Source organism: Panthera tigris, chromosome D1, assembly GCF_018350195.1.
Source record: "Panthera tigris isolate Pti1 chromosome D1, P.tigris_Pti1_mat1.1, whole genome shotgun sequence".
NCBI classification, from domain to species: domain Eukaryota; kingdom Metazoa; phylum Chordata; class Mammalia; order Carnivora; family Felidae; genus Panthera; species Panthera tigris.
Window position 1 is genome coordinate 49,523,439 of NC_056669.1, and position 21,613 is coordinate 49,545,051.

General features: G+C 36.7%; 1 pseudogene; it reads right to left on the bottom strand.

The window, feature by feature from the left end:
• Positions 1-2,972: 2,972 nt before the first annotated feature.
• LOC102969446 lies at positions 2,973-3,964 on the bottom strand (annotated as a pseudogene).
• Positions 3,965-21,613: the final 17,649 nt, after the last annotated feature.

Genomic DNA, 21,613 nt, shown 5'->3' on the forward strand with positions numbered 1-21,613 from the left:
TTTGTTCTCCATATTTATGAGTCTCTTTTATTTTGTCACCCTCCCTGTTTTTATATTATTTTTGTTTCCCTTCCTTTATGTTTGTTCTCCATATTTATGAGTCTCTTTTATTTTGTCACCCTCCCTGTTTTTATATTATTTTTGTTTCCCTTCCTTTATGTTCATCTGTTTTGTCTCTCAAAGTCCTCATATGAGTGAAGTCATATGATTTTTGTCTTTCTCTGACTGACTAATTTCACTTAGCATAATACCCTCCAGTTCCATCCACTTGGTTGCAAATGGCAAGATTTCATTCTTTTTGATTGCTGAGTAATACCCATTGTGTGTATATACCACATATTCTTTATCCATTCATCTGTTAATGGACATTTGGGCTCTTTCCATACTTTGGCTATTGTTGATAGTGCTTCTATAAACATTGGGGTGCACATTCCCCTTCGAAACATGTGCATGTGCCACTGTATTACTTGGATGAATACCTAGCAGCGCAATTGCTGGATCATAGGGTAGTTCTATTTGTAATTTTTTGAGGAACCTCCATACTGTTTTCCGGAGTGGCTGCACCAGTATGCATTCCCACCAGCAGTGAAAAAGAGATCCTCTCTGCATCCTCGCCAACATCTTTTGTTGCCTGAGTTGTTCATTTTAGCCATTCTGACTGGTGTGAGATGGTATCTCATTGTGGTTTTGATTTGTATTTTCCTGATGATGAGTGATGTTGAGCATTTTTTTCATGTGTCTGTTAGCCATCTAGATCCCTTCTTTGGAAAAGTGTCTATTCATGAAGAGAGAGAGAGAATCTTAAGCAGGCTACACACTCAGCACAGAGCCTGATGCAGCGCTTGATCCCATGACCCTGGGATCATGACCTGAGCTTAAGAGCCAGACCTTCAACTGACTGAGATGCCCAGGAGCCCCTAATTGAAGTATAATTTATATATAATAGTATATTAGTTTCAGCTGTACCACATAATGATTCAACAATTCTATGCATTACTCAGTGCTGAACAAGATCAGTGTGCTCCTAATCCCCTTGATTTCACCCATTCCCACACCCATCTAGCTTCTGGCAGCCACCAGCTTGTTTTCTGCATTTAAGAGTCCATTTCTTCACCTATTTTTTCTTTGTTTGTTTGTCTTCTGCCCACTTTTAAATTGGATTATTTGTTTTTTGTGTGTATTGAATTGTATAAGTTCTTTATATATTTTGGATATTAACCCCTTATCAGATATCTCATTTGCAAATGTCTCCTCCCATTGAGGGGGTTACCTTTTTGTTTTGTTGCTGATTTCCTTCACTGTGCAAAAGTGTTTTATTTTGGTGTAGTCCCAATGGTTTAATTTTGCTTTTGTTTCCCTTGCCTTAGGAGGCATATCCACAAATACAGTACTAAGGCTTGTGTGCAACAGATTATTGCCTATATTTTCTTTTAGGAATTTTATGGCTTCAGGTCTCACATTTAGGTCTTTAGTCCCTTTTGAATTTATTTTTGTGTAGGGTGTAAGAAGGTGGTCCAGTTTCATTCTTTTGCATATTGTTGTCTAGTTTTGTATCCTGCATTTAACTGAATTCATATGTCAGTTCTAATAGTTTTTTGATGGAGTCTTTAGGGTTTTCCAAATATAGTGTCATGTCATCTGCAAATAGTGGAAATTTTAATTTTCCTTACCAATTTGTATGCTTTTATTTCCTTTTATTTTTCTGATTGCTTTGGCTAGGATTTCCAGTAACATGTTGAATAAAAATGGTGAGAGTGGACATGCTTGTCTTATTGCTGATCTTAGGGGAAAAGCTCTCAGTTTTTCCCCATTGAGGATGATGATAGCTGTAGATTTTCATACATGGCCTTTAATAGGTTGAGATATGTTTTCTCCAAACCTACTTTGTTGAGAGCTTTTATTATGAATGCATGTTGTATTTGTCAAATTCTTTTTCTGTATCTATTGAGATGATCCCAACTGTGAGATCATGTCTTGAGCCAAAATCAAGAGTTGGACACTTAACCGACTGAGCCACCCTGGGACCTTGGGATGATCTATGATTTTTATCCTTTCTCTTGATGTGATGTATCACATTGAGTGATTTGTAAATATTGATTCACACCTGCATCCCTGGAATAAATCAGACTTAATCTTAGTGAATGGCTTTTTAAAATGTATTTTTGTATTCAGTTTACTAATATTTTGCTGAGAATTTTTGCACCTGTGTTCATCAGAGATACCAGCCTGTTTTTTAGTGTCTTTGGTTTTGATGTCAGGGTAATGTTGGCCTCATAGAATGAATTTGGAAGCTTTCCTTCATCTTCTATCTTTTGGAATAGTTTGAGAAGGATGGGCATTAACTCTTCTTTAAATATTTGGTAGAATTTACCTGTGAAGCCATCTGGTCCTGGATTTTGTTTGTTGGAAGTTGTTTGATTACCAATTCAATCTCATCACTAGTAACTGGTCTGCTCAAATTTTCTGTTTCTTCCTGACTCAGTTTTGGGAGGTTATATGTTTCTAGGAATTTATCCATTTCTTCTACATCGTCCAATTGATGAGCATATAATTTTTCATAGTATTCTCTTATAATCCTTTGTATTTCTGTGGTGTTGGTTTTTATTTCTATTTTTTGTCATTAGCATTTTTATTTAGTATAGTTTATGCTAGAACAGAAATACATAATAATATGCCCTTTCTTATCACAGGGAGTCTTTTATACAACCAAAATCATAGCCAACATTTTATATGACAAAAGAAAATTGAACCAAATCTGTAAATTCTCAGGAAAGCAATAAGGATAGAAGAAAATAATGTATTTTATATAAATTATATAGGACAGTTACAAGGAAAATCCATTACTTTCCTCTCTGACTCAATTTTACAAAATAAAGTCAACATATATTATTCTGTGAATTGATAAGAGTGCATAAACACTGTGGCCCTTTCAAAAATATAACAAACTGTTATCTTGACGTCATATGTCGTTCTTAGTTCTTAACTGGAGTTGAGCTTCCTTTCATAGTCTTCTTTAGGTTGTGGTATTTGGGCAGGATTTTCATCAGAAAATCCAGCTGTAGTGTCTGGGGCTGTGGTCGGTTAGTCTGCACCTGACGAAGGCAGTCTGTACCATACATAGATCATTGTATTCTCAGGGATGACCTCAAATGTATTCAGGTTGCAGCAAGCCCCAATGATGCAAGTACTTGTCAATATTATGTTTCTGCCCACATATGCTTTTGATTCAATTGCATTGTCTCCCATTTTCATGGTTTGGAAATAACAGCTAACGTCAAACACATTATTGTTGCCATTGATCATAGGTTTCGGCTTTGGATCTTCAAGCATCAAGGGTGATATTATTAGGGTAAGCATTTATGATAAGCACCTGTTCTTCTTTTATTTTTTAGTTAGTTTATTTATTTATGTAATTTATTTATTTATTTATTTATTTATTTATTTATAGTTTTATAATACAGTATTGTTCAATTTATTTTTTTAATTTACATCCAAGTTAGTTAGCGTATAGTGCAACAATGATGTCAGGAGTAGATTCCTTAATGTCCCTTACCCATTTAGCCCATCCCTCCTCCCACAACCCCTCCAGTAACCCTCTGTTTGTTCTCCATATTTAAGAGTCTCTTATATTTTTGTCCCCCTCCCTGTTTTTATATTATTTTTGCTTCACTTCCCTTATGTACATGTTTTGTCTCTTAAAGTCCTCATATGCGTGAAGTCATAGATTTGTCTTTCTCTAGTTTTGCTTAGCATAATGCCCTCTAGTTCCATCCATGTAGTTGCACACTTGTTCTTCTTTTAAATTACCTTCACCGATCACTCTTGGCCAAGCTTCTGAAATAATTCATGCTTTAGAGTGAATCACTGTCCTAGGTCCTATAGTAATATCGCCCCAAATTTCACTTTCTATATACACAACTGCTCCAGGAGCAATCTTCACACTCTTTTCAGCCTTCTCTGCCATGCTTTGGCCATTGTCTTATTTCTCCTCCATTTCTGATTTTATTTATTTGAGTCCTTTCTCTCTCTTTGTTGGGTCTGGCTAAATGGTTATCAATTTTATTTTATTTTTTCCAAGAACCAGCTCCTGGTTTCATTGAACTGTTCTTTTGTTTAATTTAGTCATTTCTGCTCTAATCTTTATTATTTCCTTACTTCTACTGGCTTTGGGATTTGTTTGTTCTTCTTTTTCTAGCTTCTTTAGATATATACAAAGTTTGTTTATTTGAGATTTTTTTTAATTTTGTGATGGAGTCCTCTATTGCAATAATCTTCCCTCTTAGAACAAACAGCTTTTGCTGCATCCCAAAGATTTTGGACTATTATGTTTTCATTTTCATTTGTCTCCATGTATTTTTTTATTTCCTTTTTGATTTCTTGGTTGACCCTTTCATTTTTTAGTAGTATGTTATTTAGCCACCATGTATTTGTGTTCTGTCCAAATTTTTTCTTGGATTGACTTCTAGTTTCATATTAATGTGGTTGGAAAAGATGCATAATGTTATTTTAGTCTTTTTTGAATTTATTGAGATTTGTTTTGTGGCCTAACATGATATATTCTGGAGACTGTTTCTTGCTATTTTTAAGAAATGACAAAACCTATATCCCTTTGTGTAAATATCACTCCTTTATTTAACTGTGGTAAAGCCCATAAAAATAAATTTTGGGCGTTATTGAAACATATAGTAACAGACCTGAAGAAGCCATAACAATTATTTAGTGTGCTTTGGTCTCTTTAAATGATGAGGAACATAAAACTCAAAAGTACTGGATGAGTTATCCAAAGTCACACTAATTTTTAGTGTTAGAGCTATGTCTAGGACACAAATCAGGAGACTACATTACGGATTGTGTAGCTAGGTGCCCCAGTTAAGTGGGGGCTAAGTAGTAAGGTTGGATTCTCTGGGCCTATATGGATATTATCTCTCTAACTACCCATGTGGCCATCTTGAGCTCTCCTGCCCTGTTGCATCTTCTTCTGTCCTATCTAATCCTATTCTACTTTACCATATTCTCTTGTCAATCTGCCCATCTCTCTGTCTACTTATATATCATTTATCTATTTAAATAACACTGATTGAGCTGCAATGAAGTGACTTGAGTTTTATGTATATTATCTCACTGAAACTAAAAATTCCTTTGAGATTTTTATAGTTGAAAACATTGAGGCTCAGAGAAAATAAGTAATAAGCAATATGTTGATCCTTTCTTAAATAGCAAGAGATAGACCCACTTGACTCTATCATTCATGTTCGCCATGACTGTTACATCTGGCAGGTTACTCTTACCTGAGGCAGCTCAACTAGCAGCCTTCTCCTTCATTTCATTTAGGTCTTTGCTAAAATATCACTTCCAAAGTGAGGCCTTCTTTGATGACCCTGTTTGCATTTGAGTTATCCTTCCCCATCTACTTTCTTGATTTAGTTTTTCTTTTTAGCATCTATCACTTTATATAACTTTCTTTGTTATTCTTTGCACCTAGAATAATGCTGGCACATATAAGTATTCTTTTTGTTAAATGAATTGGATAAGCCAAATTCACACAGTCCTTAGGTGAACCTGAGTTTACACTGGGAGAGATGAGACAGAAACACAAAGTTCATGTTCTGGGAGCCACAAGTAAATCTTGAGGTCTTGTGGTAGCTAAAGGGGAAAAAGATCAGAAAAGAGCAGCCCAGGAATGAATTCATGGAAGGAAAGGGTCTGGGCTCATTGTTACTAGCAAAGTAGATATTTTTGAGTTGCCTTTGTTGTTTCTTAGAAGCATGATGTCTAGCTGGATAAAATTCTGTTAAAGTACTGGGGCAGTATGACAGAACGGCAAAACCTAGTTGCTGGCCAAGGTGTAGGTTTTGGAGCATCTAAGCATTACCCAATGAGGGTCCCAGGAGAGGGTATTAGGATTCCATGGGAATGCACTCTTCTTGGGAGAAGCAATATAAATCTCATTGTTCTGTAGAATATTGTCTGTCCAGGGCCAGAGTACTTTAGGGTTTGTGAAATATTCCTACCCTCTTTATGCTCAGTGGTTACAGAAGCAGAATTGCAGAATGGGACTTGAACAAACTAGAACTAATCTTGTAGATTCTGGTGGCTGGTTCGCATCTTATTGAGGTCAGGGCCTTGGAGTGTTTTTTTTTTTTTTTTTATGTGGAAGCCAGTAGACTAGATGATGAGGGCTTGAGCAGTAGGATTGCGTGTTGTGCAGCAGATTACACATTTGATATTCCAGAGACAAGTTCATTGAAAGCGTTATTCCACTTGACAGAACAGCACTTGTGTAGAGCTGCCAGATTTGATGCTATAAAGGAAACATAGCACTCTGGAAATAAATTACACTTTGTATTAACTGAATGATATATTAATCTTTTCCACCATTGAAGCAGGAGGGAGAATGAGCAGTGAATGTTAACACAGCATTATATGGATACCCACTTGCAATTCTTATTTCTTTGATATTCACAGACATGGAATTCAGAAACTTTCTCCAAAGAAAGTTTAACTTGCTGCAATATTTATGATAGCTTTTCTTTTGTGATCTGTTTAGTTACAAGAACTTGAGAAGCTTTCAAAGTCAAGATTATTCAGATCAGTACCTGTTGCAGCTTTCCAATTTTTAAGTATCTCCAGAAAAAGTTATACTTGGATCTGGCATCCTTCTGGATAATTTGAGAATAATAAAACAGTTAAGGAGCTGTCACAGCTCCTGCCAGGGTAAGAAATTTGAACTAACAACCAGATTGCTGGTCACACAGACCTGGAATCTTACCAGCTGTGTGATTCAAGGCAGGTTGTAGAACATCTCTGAGTCTCATGTCTGTCATTTGGAAAATGAGAACACTAGTTTCATTTTGCAGAGATGCTCTGAGGAGAATGGGATATTAGATGTAAAAATATTTAGTACCATGCATATAGTAAGTTGATTTAATTTTTTCCCTCTTTTTTTGGAGAAAAGAGAGGGAAAGTCTCAAGACTAATTGTACTCTGTTTCTGGATCCTCTTCTCAAAAAGGATCTGAAGTGGTGGAATTATTTTTAAAAGGCCAGAGGTGTTGTGAAGAAGAAACAAAGCTAATGGATTCTGTCTTTAGACCCTTTATCCAGCTTATTTTCAGTCTCCCACAATAAAACAATTTATTATTATTATTATTATTATTATTATTATTACAACCACTACTAACTTTCCTGCAGATGGGGTTTTAAAACAGTTCTGTAACACAGTGATTGATTGATTGATTGATTGATTTCAAAGACAAAGATATATTGAGAATTTATTTTACATTGTTTTGTACAGCATCTAAAGCAAATGCAAGTGAGGAAAATAAAAATCAAGTTTGCTAAGTTCTTATTACATACCATTACAGTAATAGAGGCTTACATATCATTATCCTCTTTAATTTTATATTATTTAATTTTACATTGCTTATCCCTTGGGATTCTGACCTCCAGAAATAAACAGAAATTTTAGAACAAAAATTTACAACATTCTAGTCACTGACTTTCTCTTGTAGGATATTCTACCTATTATAACTTGTGACTCTAGTAGATTTATGGATAATAACATATTGAAAGAAGCAGAACAAAGCTTCTAAGTATCTTAAAATAAAAGGAAGCTAAGATTTATTGAGTGCCCAGTATATGCCAGCGCTCTCACATGTTGGAACTAGTTATTGCACATATGTAACAAATGTAAAACTTGTGTTTTAATTTGGAACCCTGACGGTAGATGTTTTTGTGCTCCCTTCACTCTCAGCACTTCACCTCACACTTCCAGTTTACTTTTGTGTATTATTTGAGTGCATGTTCACTCTGCTACCAGAGGTGAAACTCATTTATGATGTAGCACTTGTGTATCACACTCCCAATGCCTAGCCCAGGGCCTGGCACTTGGTAGGAGCTTGATAAATGGTAGTTTAGGAAATAAACAGAAAGGAAGCATCAGATGGAGGGGGCAGGAATCCTTCCCACTTTTCACTCAGAATGATGGAGTAGTGGAAGGAATGGTATCAATGGGCACAGAGCACTATCAGAAGCTACATTTATTAAGCACCATCTTACTGTGTGCCAGGCACTATGCCAGACTTTCATTTATTATCATACTTAATACTCACGATGACCCTATGCAGTAAGCACTCTTATTCTGTCCCCATGTGAAGAAGGAAGTATCAGAGAGGTTTCATACATTTCCCCAAATTTTACAGCTAGTGAATGCCAGAACTTCAAGGGCCTGTAATGTGTCTGTCTTCAAAGCCTATGTTCTTGAGCACTATATTTGTGGACTTGTGACCTGCGGGGTGTACATGGCACACTAAGTCCCCCAGAAATCATGAGGGAAGGCTGCTGATGATACAGAACTGAATTTATAAACTTGTTGAGTATGGGAGAGTCCCATCTCATCTGTCCTAGTAGTAGTTGCAAAGAAGGAGGTCACAGAAAGGAGTTTAGAAGGTTTTGTTTTAAATTTTTAGTTGTGGTAAAGAACACATAACATTAAATTTAGCATTTCAACCATTTTTTTTAAGAAAGAGAGAGAAAGAGAGAGAGAGAGAGAGAGAGAGAGCACACATGTGTGTGAGAGTGCGGAGGGGCAAAGGGAAAAGGAGAGACAGAATTCTAAGCGGGCTCCATGCCAGTGCATAGTTCAATGTGGGGCTTGATCTCAGGACCCTGAGATAATGATTTGAGCCAAAATCAAGAGTCAGACATTTAACCGACTGAGCTACCCAGGTTCCCATCAACAGTTTTAAAAGGTACAGTTCACTACTGTTAAGTATATTCAAACTGATGTGCAACAGATGTCCGTGACTTTTTCATATTGCAAAACTGAAACTCTCTGTTAACTCCCTGCTCCTCCCCTCCCTGAAAGTCATTGGTAACCACCACTCTACTTTCTGCTTCTACGAATTTGACTACTTTAGACACCTCATATAAGTAGAATCATACCATATTTGTCTTTTTGCATCTATCTTATTTCACCTGGAGTAATGTTCTCAAGATTCATCAGTGTTGTAGCACAAGTCAGAGTTTCCTTCCTTTTTAAGGCTGAATAGTATTCTACCACATATATACACACACGCACATACACACACTACATTTTGTTTATCCATTTGTCTGTAGATGGGAGTTGGGTTGCTTCTACCTTTTGGCTCTTTTGAATAATGCTGCTTTGAAAATGTGTGTACATTTATCTCTTTAAGATCTTCCTCTCAATTTTTTTTTGATGTAGACTTAGGTCTTGACTTGGGGTTTCTGGATCATATTATAATTCTATTTTTTTTGTGTGTTTTTTTGTTTTGTTTTTTGAGGAGCCATCATACTATTTTCCATAGTGGTTGCACCATTTTACTCTCTCACCAATAGTACACAAGCTTTCCAGTTTGTTCATATGCTCTCCAATACTTGTTATTTTGTTTTGATAGTTTTCCTAATAGATGTGAGGTGATACCTCATAGTAGTTTATATTTGAGTTTCTGTAATGATTAGAGGTTATTAGTAACTAGAGTTAGTCATGGAGTGATTTCAGGGTGTAAATTAATAAGTATGTTCTGGGCAGGGATAGGGTTTGTAAAGCAGATGAGTTGTTGGAAGAAGTGGGCTCTTATCTTTGGAATGCATGCATGTGTGGATTTACTGTCAAAACAGTTTGTGATCATTTTGGAGAACATTTGGATCTGAGTGATTTGGTGTCAAAATCATGTGAGTGTAGTAGCTTCTGTTACATATCATGGCTTGGTTTTTAAGCCATGTTTGTCTTGAAAATTTTGGTTTCTGTTTGATTCTTCTCTTTGCTAAGGTCACTTTCTCATGCCTCACATGATGCTCTGTACAGTATTTGGCAGCCAGGTGCCCATCTTTCATGGTTACTGTAATAGTTAATTAAGATAACAAACATGGTTTTAGATGTAGCACCTGGTACACAGTAAGTGCTAATTAAATAGTTGCACTTAAGTTATGGTAATAGTAATAGTGTAGTCATAGTGAACATGTAAAGTAGTACTTGTAAAGATAATGATGGCACTGCCACTTATTTTTTCTGAATCTCTGTACTTCGAACTGATCCTATTACCACTGCCCTAGTGTAGGAACTCATCACTAAGGATCGTTAGTTCCCTCCTCCTATGCGCTATCTAATCACACCACCACTGACAAAAAATGACCTAACACTCAAGTTTAAAACAGTTACCCTCCTAGGTACAACTTCCCCATGGCTCTCCCTTGACCTCCAAAGGAATCTAAGCTCCATTACATTCTGCATTTAGCCTTCCTTACTCCTGTCTCTACCCAGCTCTTGAGCCTCATCCCCTACAGTCCCTGACACAGTATTTATTCTTCAGTGTTCTCAAATGCTTTAGTATCTCATAAAACACCTGCTATAATATCTCCCTTAAAATTTTGATTTGTACACACATAAAAATTTATATAAAAAAATAAAAGTTATCCTATCATTCATACTTTCTATTTTTAGTTATTTTTTTTCTTTTCTTTTGCTCCCTTCTCCCTTTTCCCATCTTACTTGCCCTCTACCCCACTTGCAACTACTGCTGTAATAACATCATATTAGCAACTTTGGAAGTATCCTTTTGAATTTTTTCCATGTTGAGGCAATGTTACATAAACATACTTGTGTGTGTGTGTGTGTGTATGTGTGTGTATTTGCATACATTTTCCTGTTTAAACACTTTACTGGATGTATCCAATCTCTAGTGTCAATTTCTGCCAAACTTAAGGCCTCTTTAACACCACTGAGTTTTATTTTAGGGGAGAAATATGGCTAAAATGTTACTATTTCCCCCAAGTCACCTCCTTTCCCTGACTCAGTTACTGAACTGAAGGGCCCAATATCTGCAAGAGCTTGACATTTTTAATTTGAAAGTCCTATTGTCATTTCTGTCACCTTAGATGGGAGTGTTAAGAAGAGGTCACTGGAAAATTACTGACTCTAGATGAACAATTTGTTCTTAATTAAAAAGCCTGATGAAACTCTCTTTGGGAAATGAACTCATTCAAATGAGAGATAATTTAAGCTCATCCACTCAGGATACTTTTTTCTCTATTTTTCCTTCACCCAGTACATAAAATTTTTATTCAGTCTTGTAATATAAGTTGAATTTGACAGGAGCAATTTTTTTTCATTCAAACCATAAAATTATTATGTTGTATGAGTTAATATTGTGTTTTCCTCTCAGAAAAAAATGAGTACCGCATTCCCTAGAGACATTGTCTGGCAGCAATGGAGAATGGAGTAAAACTACTCCCTGCTGGGGTTTCAGAATGGGAAGCAAACACAGTATCATTAAATACACATGGACTTTTAAGTCAGAAGGCCAGAGTTCAAGCCCAGTTCTGTCACTGAAGAGCTGAGTGACCTTGGTGAAATATTTGAAATGGGGTTTCCCCTTGTCTGTAAAAAGAATAATAATCCCTGCTGTATATCATTGGCTATTCTAAGGTTCAAATGAAGTAACTGTTGTGAAAAGATTGAATGAATGCAAAGTGCAATGTAAACATATGGGATTGTCAATATTGATGCCTCCTGCTGCTGATGCACTGTGAGAAATAGTTTCTTATTAGTTTGCTAGATAGATCCATCAACCAGTGACTGGTCACTAGGCAGAATGCCATCAGAATGGAAAGGTAAGCCCAACCTCTTCCTTCTTTATCATCCCCAATATAAAATGAAAAATCTGAGGCCCAAAAGGGGAAGTGCATTGACGAAAGCCACACAACCAGTTAGTGGTATAGCCAGGACTGGATATTCCACTTCCTGCCCAGTATTCTTTCCCAAACGCCCTGCTTCTAACTTTTTAAAATAAATAATAGAATTCTAGTTTGACACGACCACTTAGAAATGGAGAAGCATAAAGAGATTGGAGGTTTGTTTAACATGCCTCATTCCCATTTATCCCCTGGAGGTTCATATTTGCATATTGTTTGAGGTAGTGTCAAGGAGAACTTAAACTGAATTGAAATGAGATACCAGATTCTCAGATACAGAGTCAAACTACCCTCACACCCTGATCTGTGTTGGTGATTAAGTGAACGGTAACAACAGGCCAGTATTACATAGCTTACTGGAACAGCATTCCCCAAATTGTATTCTAGGGATCACTTGTGCCAGGGTAGCTGCTCAAATAAGATAGATAATTGCTGCATTGATATACTTTCTCTTGGAGATTCATGGTGCACATCAGCATCCTAAGCTCCTCAGCAATGTCACAACAAGGAAAATTTGTTTAATTTTGTTTAAAGGTTAAACTGATAAATTTGTGTCAAGAAAATGTTTTTCCCCTTAAACATTTAATATTGTCCCCTGGTTTGTTGTTTCTCTTCTGCCTAAGGAGAAAAAAATAGTAGATGCCAGTGTCTATCTCCAGGAAGAGTCCATGCACACTGCTGTCTCTGCCACCTGTTCCCCGCCTTGTGCAGCCGTGGGTAGGGGAGACATTGGCTGCTAAATTGTGCTGGGCTTTATGAGTTCTCTGTCAGGATGAGGGGAAGAGTTCAATGCCAGGGCAAACTTAATAACCATTAACCAGATGCAAATGCAGACATGTCTGCACATGCCAGAGTGAGAAGATGATAACAGCCAAAACCCAGATTAGGTTATCTGCATCTCAGTGCACATCCATGTTAACAGACTATATCCAGGCCCAGATACTATTTGCCCCCAAAGCTTTGATATTTGAAAGTCCCTCACCCATTCTTCCCACAACTTAGACACAACTCAAAGAAAATTGGGTAGAGGAAATCTTGAATTGCCATCTAAATCTTGAATTAATTGGGGGGGGCAAAACACAAGAACAAGGCCAAGAGTCATTCTTCACCTTTGTCAAATGGGGGATTGAGGTGGAAATCAAGTTCAGAAATGGAAATGTAAAGTTTAATTTTGTTTTGCATTTCTGAGTTTGTGGACTGGGAAAAGGGTCTACCTCCTATAAATTTCACATTGGGATCTTTTGCTACCTTATACCCACTTCCATGATTCTGGAAAGTTGGTCATTTAATTAGTACATTAAAATGTTTTTGAACATCTATTTTGATCATTATTCTTTTACATAAAAAAGGGGTGCCTAGCTGGCTAAGTCGGTTCAGTATCCAACTCTTGATTTCTGCTCAGGTCATTATCTCACAGTTCATGGGATCCAGCCCTGCACTGGGCTCTGTGCTGATAGCATGGAGCCTACTTGGGATTCTCTCTCTCCCTGTCTCTCAGCTCCTCCCCTCCCCCTCTCTCTCTCAAAATACATAAATACAACATTAAAAAAGAATAAGGCGTGATTCTTGTTTTCAAGTTGTTGCTAGATGAGTAACACACAAAAAACGTAACAGATGTTCAAATGGGAATAGAAGTTGACTGTATTGGTCAGTGAGGCAATTCAGGCAGGGAATTATTTCTGTAGTAGGAAAGAAGGACATTGAATTTATTTAGTAGAAATGAAATGAAATACTAAATCTAAAAAAATGAAAAGGTTGACAAGACCCTAATAGCAAGATAGATAAAAACAAAATTAGCAGGATGTCTTTCATTTTTTAAGCTGTATAAAGACAGGGAACAAGATTACGGAATTTCACCAACTGGAGTTAGGAATTACATAATCCCTGAATTGCTGTATACCATTCCTGATTGCCCCTGCCCTGAACCCTCCAAATGATGATGATAATAAAATTAAACAAATGAAGAGCAAGAGAGTGGGATAATGTATACTCAAGGTACTTCTTTTTTGTGAAAAGTCTCTCAGGCTATATATGTCTGATTTAATACAGATTTGGTTTTGGAAATGCATGTGGCTTTTCATGTCCATAAAGAAACCTGCATGGAGATAATTCAGTGAAGAGATTTGGAATTATTTTTGAGGGAGTGGAAAGATCTCCATTACATGGATGGAGGTAGGGATAGGTGATGGCAGGGTAGTACGATCTGTCTGCAGGGTTTGGATAAGACAAATAACTACAATAAGTCAAAAATTACTGTAAGACAAGAAAGCCAGGGATGATTACAATGCTGTGGCTTCTGTGTAAGATGAAGAGCCACTCAACTAATTTTAAGAGGATCTTGTGAACTGAGAAAGGAACGTCCCCTTTGGGGAAAGTGACTACAGGTTTTTTGGAAGCTCAGATGACCAGTAAGTACATATTCTATTATTATATCTAGACCTTTTCCAAAGGGTTCAGTCATCAACCCGGGATGAAAAATCAACTGGGGCAGCATCCCAGGCAGTGTCCATGAGAGTATGAAAAAAATTACAAATCATAAAGTTGATACTCTGACAGATTCCTTGAGCTCTGCCTCCCAAACTCAGGATTACTGGTCCTCACGGAGGAGGTCAGAATGGAGGAAGATGTTGGAGGCTCTAGGGAAGACTGCGTCACAGCCCCACTTACTACTAATTCTAAAATGACTCAAAAGAGGGATACCTGGCTGGCTTAGTCATAGAGCATGGGACTTGATTTTGGAGTTGTGAGTTTGAGCCCCATTTTGGGCAGAGAGATTGCTTAAAAAACAAAATGACTCAAAGATTATTTTTCCATTTAAAAACTTAAGTTTTAAGAAAAAAAACTCTGATACTCTGAAAATTATTGTTCTGGGTATATTGACTTCTTGTCCCCTTCCTGATCTCTATTAGCACTAATTCAGCAAATTTGTCACTCACAATAAAAACATGTGCTTGAAACATAAAATAGTGTGATATCAAATAGAACTTAACATATGATAATATTCTCAGTAAATTGTCCTAAGATCATCTCCAATTCAGTAATGTGGGAATCTACATAAGCCTTTTTGAAAATATTGAATCTCTTAATTTTTTTTATTAAATTTTTTTTTATGTTTATTTCTGAGACAGAGCGAGACAGAGCATGAGTGGGGGAGGGACAGAGAGAGAGGGAGACACAGAATCTGAAGCAGGCTCCAGGCTCTGAGCTGTCAGCACAGAGCCCGAGGAAGGGCTTGAACTCAGGAACTGTGAGATCATGACCTGAGCTGAAGTTGGTCGCTCAACTGACTGAGCCACCCAGGCGCCCCTGAATCTCTTAAGTTTTTAATTCTCACATATGCAACCACGTAGCCAAATCATAGTCACTACACATACATTTCATAAACTTCAGTGAGATGATGTTTAACATCTTAGTAAAAATTCTGTCTTTACTTAAGTCAACATTGAAACCAGTAAACAATAATTTTTAATCCAAGTAGTTGCCAGTGTTTGTACAAAATAGAACTGTAAGTCTCCTTGTTGCCTGCAAGAAGAGGTACTTCACACAGACACTTATAAGTTAAAAGTCTTGACTTAAAAGCAGCTTTTAAAAAAAGCATCTTGTGGGAAATAGTTATGTCAGAGTCTTTCCTAACTTAGCATCAGCTCTACACTGTTGGAATTTTTCAAATTCTTCTTGTTTTATCGTTTCAACTTTGCTGAAAATTCACACTCCACTAAGGAGATTATTTTGCAACATTGTGGATATAGATATTATGGTTCTCAATGCTTCTAAAATATTGGAAATCAGTATTAAAAATTACTGTACTTGATCTTAGCCAAAAGGCTGAGAAGCGATTAAAAATTACTGTAACAAGGGAGTGGACAATGATGCAATATGTAATGTAATATAGCACATAATAAAATATATGAGGCTAATATATTTCATATAAAAAGGAGCTAGAGGAGAAATTTAGATTAAATCTCAAAATGCATTGTTTATTATTATTCTTTACAAGTGCATGGCAACATTATTTGAGGTGTTACATGATCTATGTGTTTAGATCACTTGGTGTTTGTCTGGGGAAGGGTAATATTAGAGTTGGAATTTTCTGTTTTCAGATAGTTGGGTCTGTGCTCAGACAAAGTTGGATCTACCCACTCTGGTGATAGGCCAGAAGCCAAGACGAAAGAAAAAAGAGAAGGGGAAGACTTTTCGACCCCATAATTTTATTTGGGGTCAAATAAATGTGTCATTCAGGACAGTATACACTAATCATAAGTATCTAAGTTGTAATTAAATAAATTACATTAAAAGTCATTTACTCATTTACATTAGCCACATTTCACATGCTCAATAGCTACCTGTGGTTAATGGCTATTGTCTTGTATGAGAGTCTTCTATACTGTAAGATAGACCCTTTCCATCATTACAGAAAGTTTTCTTTTAAAATTTATTTAAAATATATACTTTATTAAGGTATGATTTAACATATACAACTTCATGAGTTTGGGGGTATGTGTACACCCATGAAACCATCAGAATGGCTCTATAGGACTGAACACCTATGTTAGTGGACAAAACTGGAGGCTTGTGAAAGGATAAAATATTTTTACATACTCTTACTTTGAAAAGAAAAACAATGACACGTTTGAGATAACATGAGCTTATGAGCTCCCTCCCTTTTTAAAGAAGTCCCTCCTCTGTCACTAAGGCTAGAGCACGCTCTCCTCCATTCATCCAGCTGCCTGCTGGGAATGGTAGAATGGGGGAGCAATGTCACGGGCCTCTCTGTCCATGAATTTTGGCTAGCAATATTTTTTCTACAAAAAAGAACTGTATCTTATGAATTAATTTCACATCTTGGAGCAGATGTTTTTATTACTTTATTTAAGAGAGAGAGAGAGAACGAGAGAAAGAGAGAGATCAAGCATGCCTTGGGGGGTGAGAGTAGCAGAGAGAGAGAATCCCAAGCAGTTTCTGCACTGTCAGTGCACAGAGCCTGATGGGGGGCTTGCACCCATGAACCCTGAGTTCATGACCTGAGGTGACATCAAGAGTCGTCCGCTCCACAAGCTGAGCCACCTCAGTGCCTTGGAGCAGAAAATTTTAAGATGAGTCTGAGTCACTTATTTTTGGAAAAACAAACAGCCCGAAGAGTAAGAAACAATGATTATAGGTAAGAGAGTTAAATTGCATCTTTTGAATGATCTATGAATTCATGATAAGACAAATGCAGGAGAGAGAATACAATATGGGCTAAAGAGGAGTTTTCCAGTATTGGGCATAAAAATGCTATGTATGGAATAACCTTAATTCTGTGAGCAATATGCTGGAGTTTGGACCAATAACTAGATTACCCATTATAAATGATGGGCAATTGAGAAATGAGAGGAGGCCTGGTCAGAATATATGGATATAGAAATTAATGAGGTAGGATTTTTGTTAAAGGAAGGTGAAATTTTTGAAATACATATATAAAAACTAGAAGATAAGCATATGGTATTGATCAAAGGAAGGGTTCAGTAGGAAAATCTATTTTATAGGAGGAGTGAGCAGCTATCAGTGTTAATTAGAAATAAAATAATTTGTTAGTAAATTTGAGGAATTAAATTTGAGAAGGAATGAATGTAAATTTTAGTAAAACTTTGTAGAGAAAGAGACCAAACAAGGATGCATACTGGTAAGACAGTAGACTATATTCTTGAGGGGATCACAAGCATACTGAGCTGGACCAAATAGCATTATCCTCCATTAAGTGTATTTTTCTATAAAGCCAAAAATATACATGTTTCACTTACCTCCTTGAGTGGAGGAGAGCCAGAAGTCAATAATGTGTGTAGGATACACTGGGGGCACAAAACAGGGAATATTGAACTCCAGTCAGAAAGCCTCATGGAATTGGATGGCATTTCATGTTTGGGCCCTAAAGAATGAGTAGGCATCCTCTATTCTATTACTGGGGGGTTGAGGGAGAGAAGAGAAAGATTTCAAGGAGGAAGAACCATATTTGCAAAGACACGGAAGCAAGAAATGAAGGGTGCTGCTGAAGAACTGCAACTATTCAGAAGCCTAGGGAATAGGATTCCAAGCAGAGTGAGATGATGTATGTTTCAGATCATGGCAGGCTTTGGATGTTGGTGTAAAGCAGCTGGCACTTATAGGACAAACATTCTATTGAGGAAAAGTGAATAGATTCAACTAGCTCTTAATATTTGCACATGCAAACCATATTTTAACCTCAAGCCATAAAATCCCCAATTCATTTTCTGTGCCTTTCATTGCAAACAGATAAAAGAACAATATTCATCTCGAAAAACTTAGAAGGTATACAGACAGTGCATATAAATTTTAAAGGAACCAGTATGAGCTCTTCCTTTTATGTACATAATAAAAATTAAGCTCCAGCAAAAACCAATGAAATTAATTATATATCACAGGCTAATTTTACAGAGCATTGTCCCCTGTCTTTAGGTACTGTAGGACCCATCAGAGTCTGGAACATAGCCCTTGACTGCTGGTTGGGAACATTCCTCCTTCTGTTCTGAGAAATCTGCATGTTCAAGTCAGAGTTCATGATCTCTTAAGGCCTCAAAGGCATATCTCCAGTCACCATTGCTTTGCTTTGCTTGTTGGACTTTGTTTCATTGTGTTAGAATGATGTTCTCCAATGAGAGGTGTATTAGTTTCCTGTTTGCACCGCAACAAATACTTAATGGTAAAAGAACATAAATATATTCTTTTTTATAGTCCTGGAGGTCAGAAATCTGAAATCAGTTTCAGAGGACTGGAAGTCAAGGTGTAGGCAGGAATGGAGGCTCTGCAGAGGAGAATGTGTTTTATTTCATTTTTTTTAGTCTTTAGTCTTTATTCAACTTGTGCTTTCTTTCAGAGCACATCATTCCAATCTCTGCTTCTATCATCATATTACCATCTCCTCTTGTGTAGTCAAATCTTCCCCCTACCTCCCTCTTATAAGAACATTGAAGGTTATAGTTAGGGCCCATCTGAACAATCCAGATTAATCTCTATCTCAAGATCCTTCTTTTTTTTTTTTTAATGTTTATTTATTTTTGACAGAGAGAGACAGAGCATGAGCAGGGGAGGGGCAGAGAGAGAGAGGGAGACACAGAATCGAAAGCAGGCTCCAGGCTCTGAGCTGCCAGCACAGAGCCCGATGCGGAGCTCGAACTCACAGACCGCGAGATCATGACCTGAGCCGAAGTCGGACGCTCAACCGACTGAGCCACCCAGGTGCCCCCCAAGATCCTTCTTTTAATCACACATATACATTCCTCTTGCTACCTCAAGCATACCTCTTGCTACATTCTTCTTTCAACCAGAACATTCACAGATTCCAGGGATTAGGACCTGGATATATTTGGGAGTTTTATTTGAATATTATTATAGGAAGGGACTCAAAACCATTAAGCTTTTATATTGGAAATTTGCTTAAAATTGCTACCACCATGTTGGAAGACCATACTATAGGCCATTAACCAGAAGAGCTTTTTTTTTTCTTTCTTTTTTTAGTCTGTATGCTGTTCGTCCAATCTTATGACCTCAGAAACTCAACCTTCTTGCCCCCCCACTTTTTTGAATACTGTCTGCTCTTAACGGTAGTCTGAGGATAATCATTCAGCACCCATTTGTTCATCTGTCTGAAAAAAGGCAAAATATTTGAAGGTCCTTTGATGTTAATTTATACAGGAAAAAATAATATTGAACATAACTACACTATTTCTTCTTTAATTGTCATGGAATCCTAATGGAATAAGTATTATTATCATCAGCTTTCAAACAAAGAAACCAAGGCTCAGAAAAATTACATACCTGAGGTCACATGGTAAGCAACAGGTCTGTCAAACTTGAAAGCACATTGTCTTTTCACTGTACTGTGCTGCTAAACAATACAGGGAAATGGCAGTATAGAATTTTACATTGTAGGGAAAATTATGAGGCTGTAGGATATTGCCAAGCTCTTAGGGTTACCCTGCCTGGCTAATAGTTTTTCAGTCTCTCTTCCAGAGTCCCCATAGGCAGTTAATGTCTTACTGTTATCTTCTTTTAGTTCTGACAGCAATATCGTGACCTCATTTCAAAAAGAAGGAAACAGAGGTACAGAGATGTTCAGTAACTAGCTCAGGGTCATGAAGAGAATAATGGGATATGCATCCAGTTGTTTTAGTCAATGACAACTAAGGGTCCAGGATTCAAACAAAAATAACTTTTCTAATTCTCAAGCAGAAGTTGTAGACAAGAGCAGCTTCCACAGTTAGGTGTCAGTGTATGAGCTTTTCTACCATTGTGGTCTGTTAATATAGAGGGACAGAATCAGTATCATGTTTTAATGAGAAAATTTCAACTTGATATCCTTAGCTATGGGGAAATCTGGAGTCTAGAGAAATTTATCTGAAGGGAATTTGACTTTATCTATAAAATATGAATCAAGGAGAAGAGGAAGTTGTAGGAAGGTCTATTTAATACTGAATATCTTTCATAACCATATTTAGTGGGCACTATGATGTACCAGCAAGACTCTGCATGTGATACTTTATATGATTTAGATCTACTTATCACAGCAACCTAAAAAGAACTCTTAGCTTCATTAAAACAACAGCAGCAACAACAACAACAACAACAACAACAACAACAACTATATTTTAGAATAGTTTTAGGTTGAGAGCAAATTGAGGGGAAGGTACATAGATTTGCTCTATGCATGCACAACATCCCCCCTCCCCCCTAATCAAAATCCTGCACTACAGAGAAACATTTGTTATAATCAGTGAACCTGCATTAACATACCATTATCATTCAAAGTCCATACTTTACGTTAGGATTCTCTTGGTGTTGTATATTCTATGGGCTTTGTATATTCTCTTGGTATTGTATATTCCATGGGCTCTGGTAAATGCATGATATGTACCCACCATTATAATATTATACAAATTAGTTTTGCTGACCTAAGAATCCTCTGGGCTCTGCCTATTCAACTTTCAACTCTCCCTACCCACTAGACCCTTTCTCCATATTTTTACCTGTTCCAGAATGTCATCTAGTTGGAATTAAATAGTATTTAGCTTTTTCAGGTTGGCTTCTTTCATTTAATAATATGCACTTAAGGTTCCTCCGTGTCTTTTTATGGCTTGATAGCTCGTCTCTTCTTATTACTGAGTAGTATTCCATTATCTGTATGTACCACAGTTTGTTTTTTTTAAACCTTTTTAACTACTGAAGGATATCTTGGTTGTTTCCCTGTTTTGGTAATTACATATAAAACACTATAACTATCCATGTGTAGGTTTTTGTTTTGACGTGAGTTTTCAGTTCATTTGGGTAAATTCCAAGGTATACAATTTCTGTATCATATAGTAAAATTATGTTTAGCTTTGTAAGAAATGGCCAAATTGTCTTCCACAGTGGCTATACCACTTTACATTCCCACCAGCAATGAATGACAGTTCCTACTGCATCTTTACCAGAATTTGGTATTGTCAGTGTTTTGGATTTTAGTCATCCTAATAGGTGTATAGTGATATCTTACTGTTATTTTAATTCACAATTTCCTAATGACATATGCTGTTGAACATCTTTTCGTATAAAAACTTCACATCTATATATCTTTGTGAGGTGTCAGGTCTTTTGTCCATCTAAATCTAGTTATTCTTTTTCTTATTGTTGAATTTGAAAAGTTCTTTGTATATTTTAAGTAATGGATGTGTCTTTTGCAAATAGTTTCTCCTAGTCTGTGGTGTGTCTTTTCATTCTCTTAACATTGTCTTTTTCAAAGCAGAGGTTTTTTAATGAATTATCAATTCTCTCTTTTATGTATTATGCCTTTGGTGTTGTAGCTAAACCTTTGGTTTTATAGCTTTGGTGTTGTAGCTAAAAATTCATTGCTTTATCCAAGGTCATCT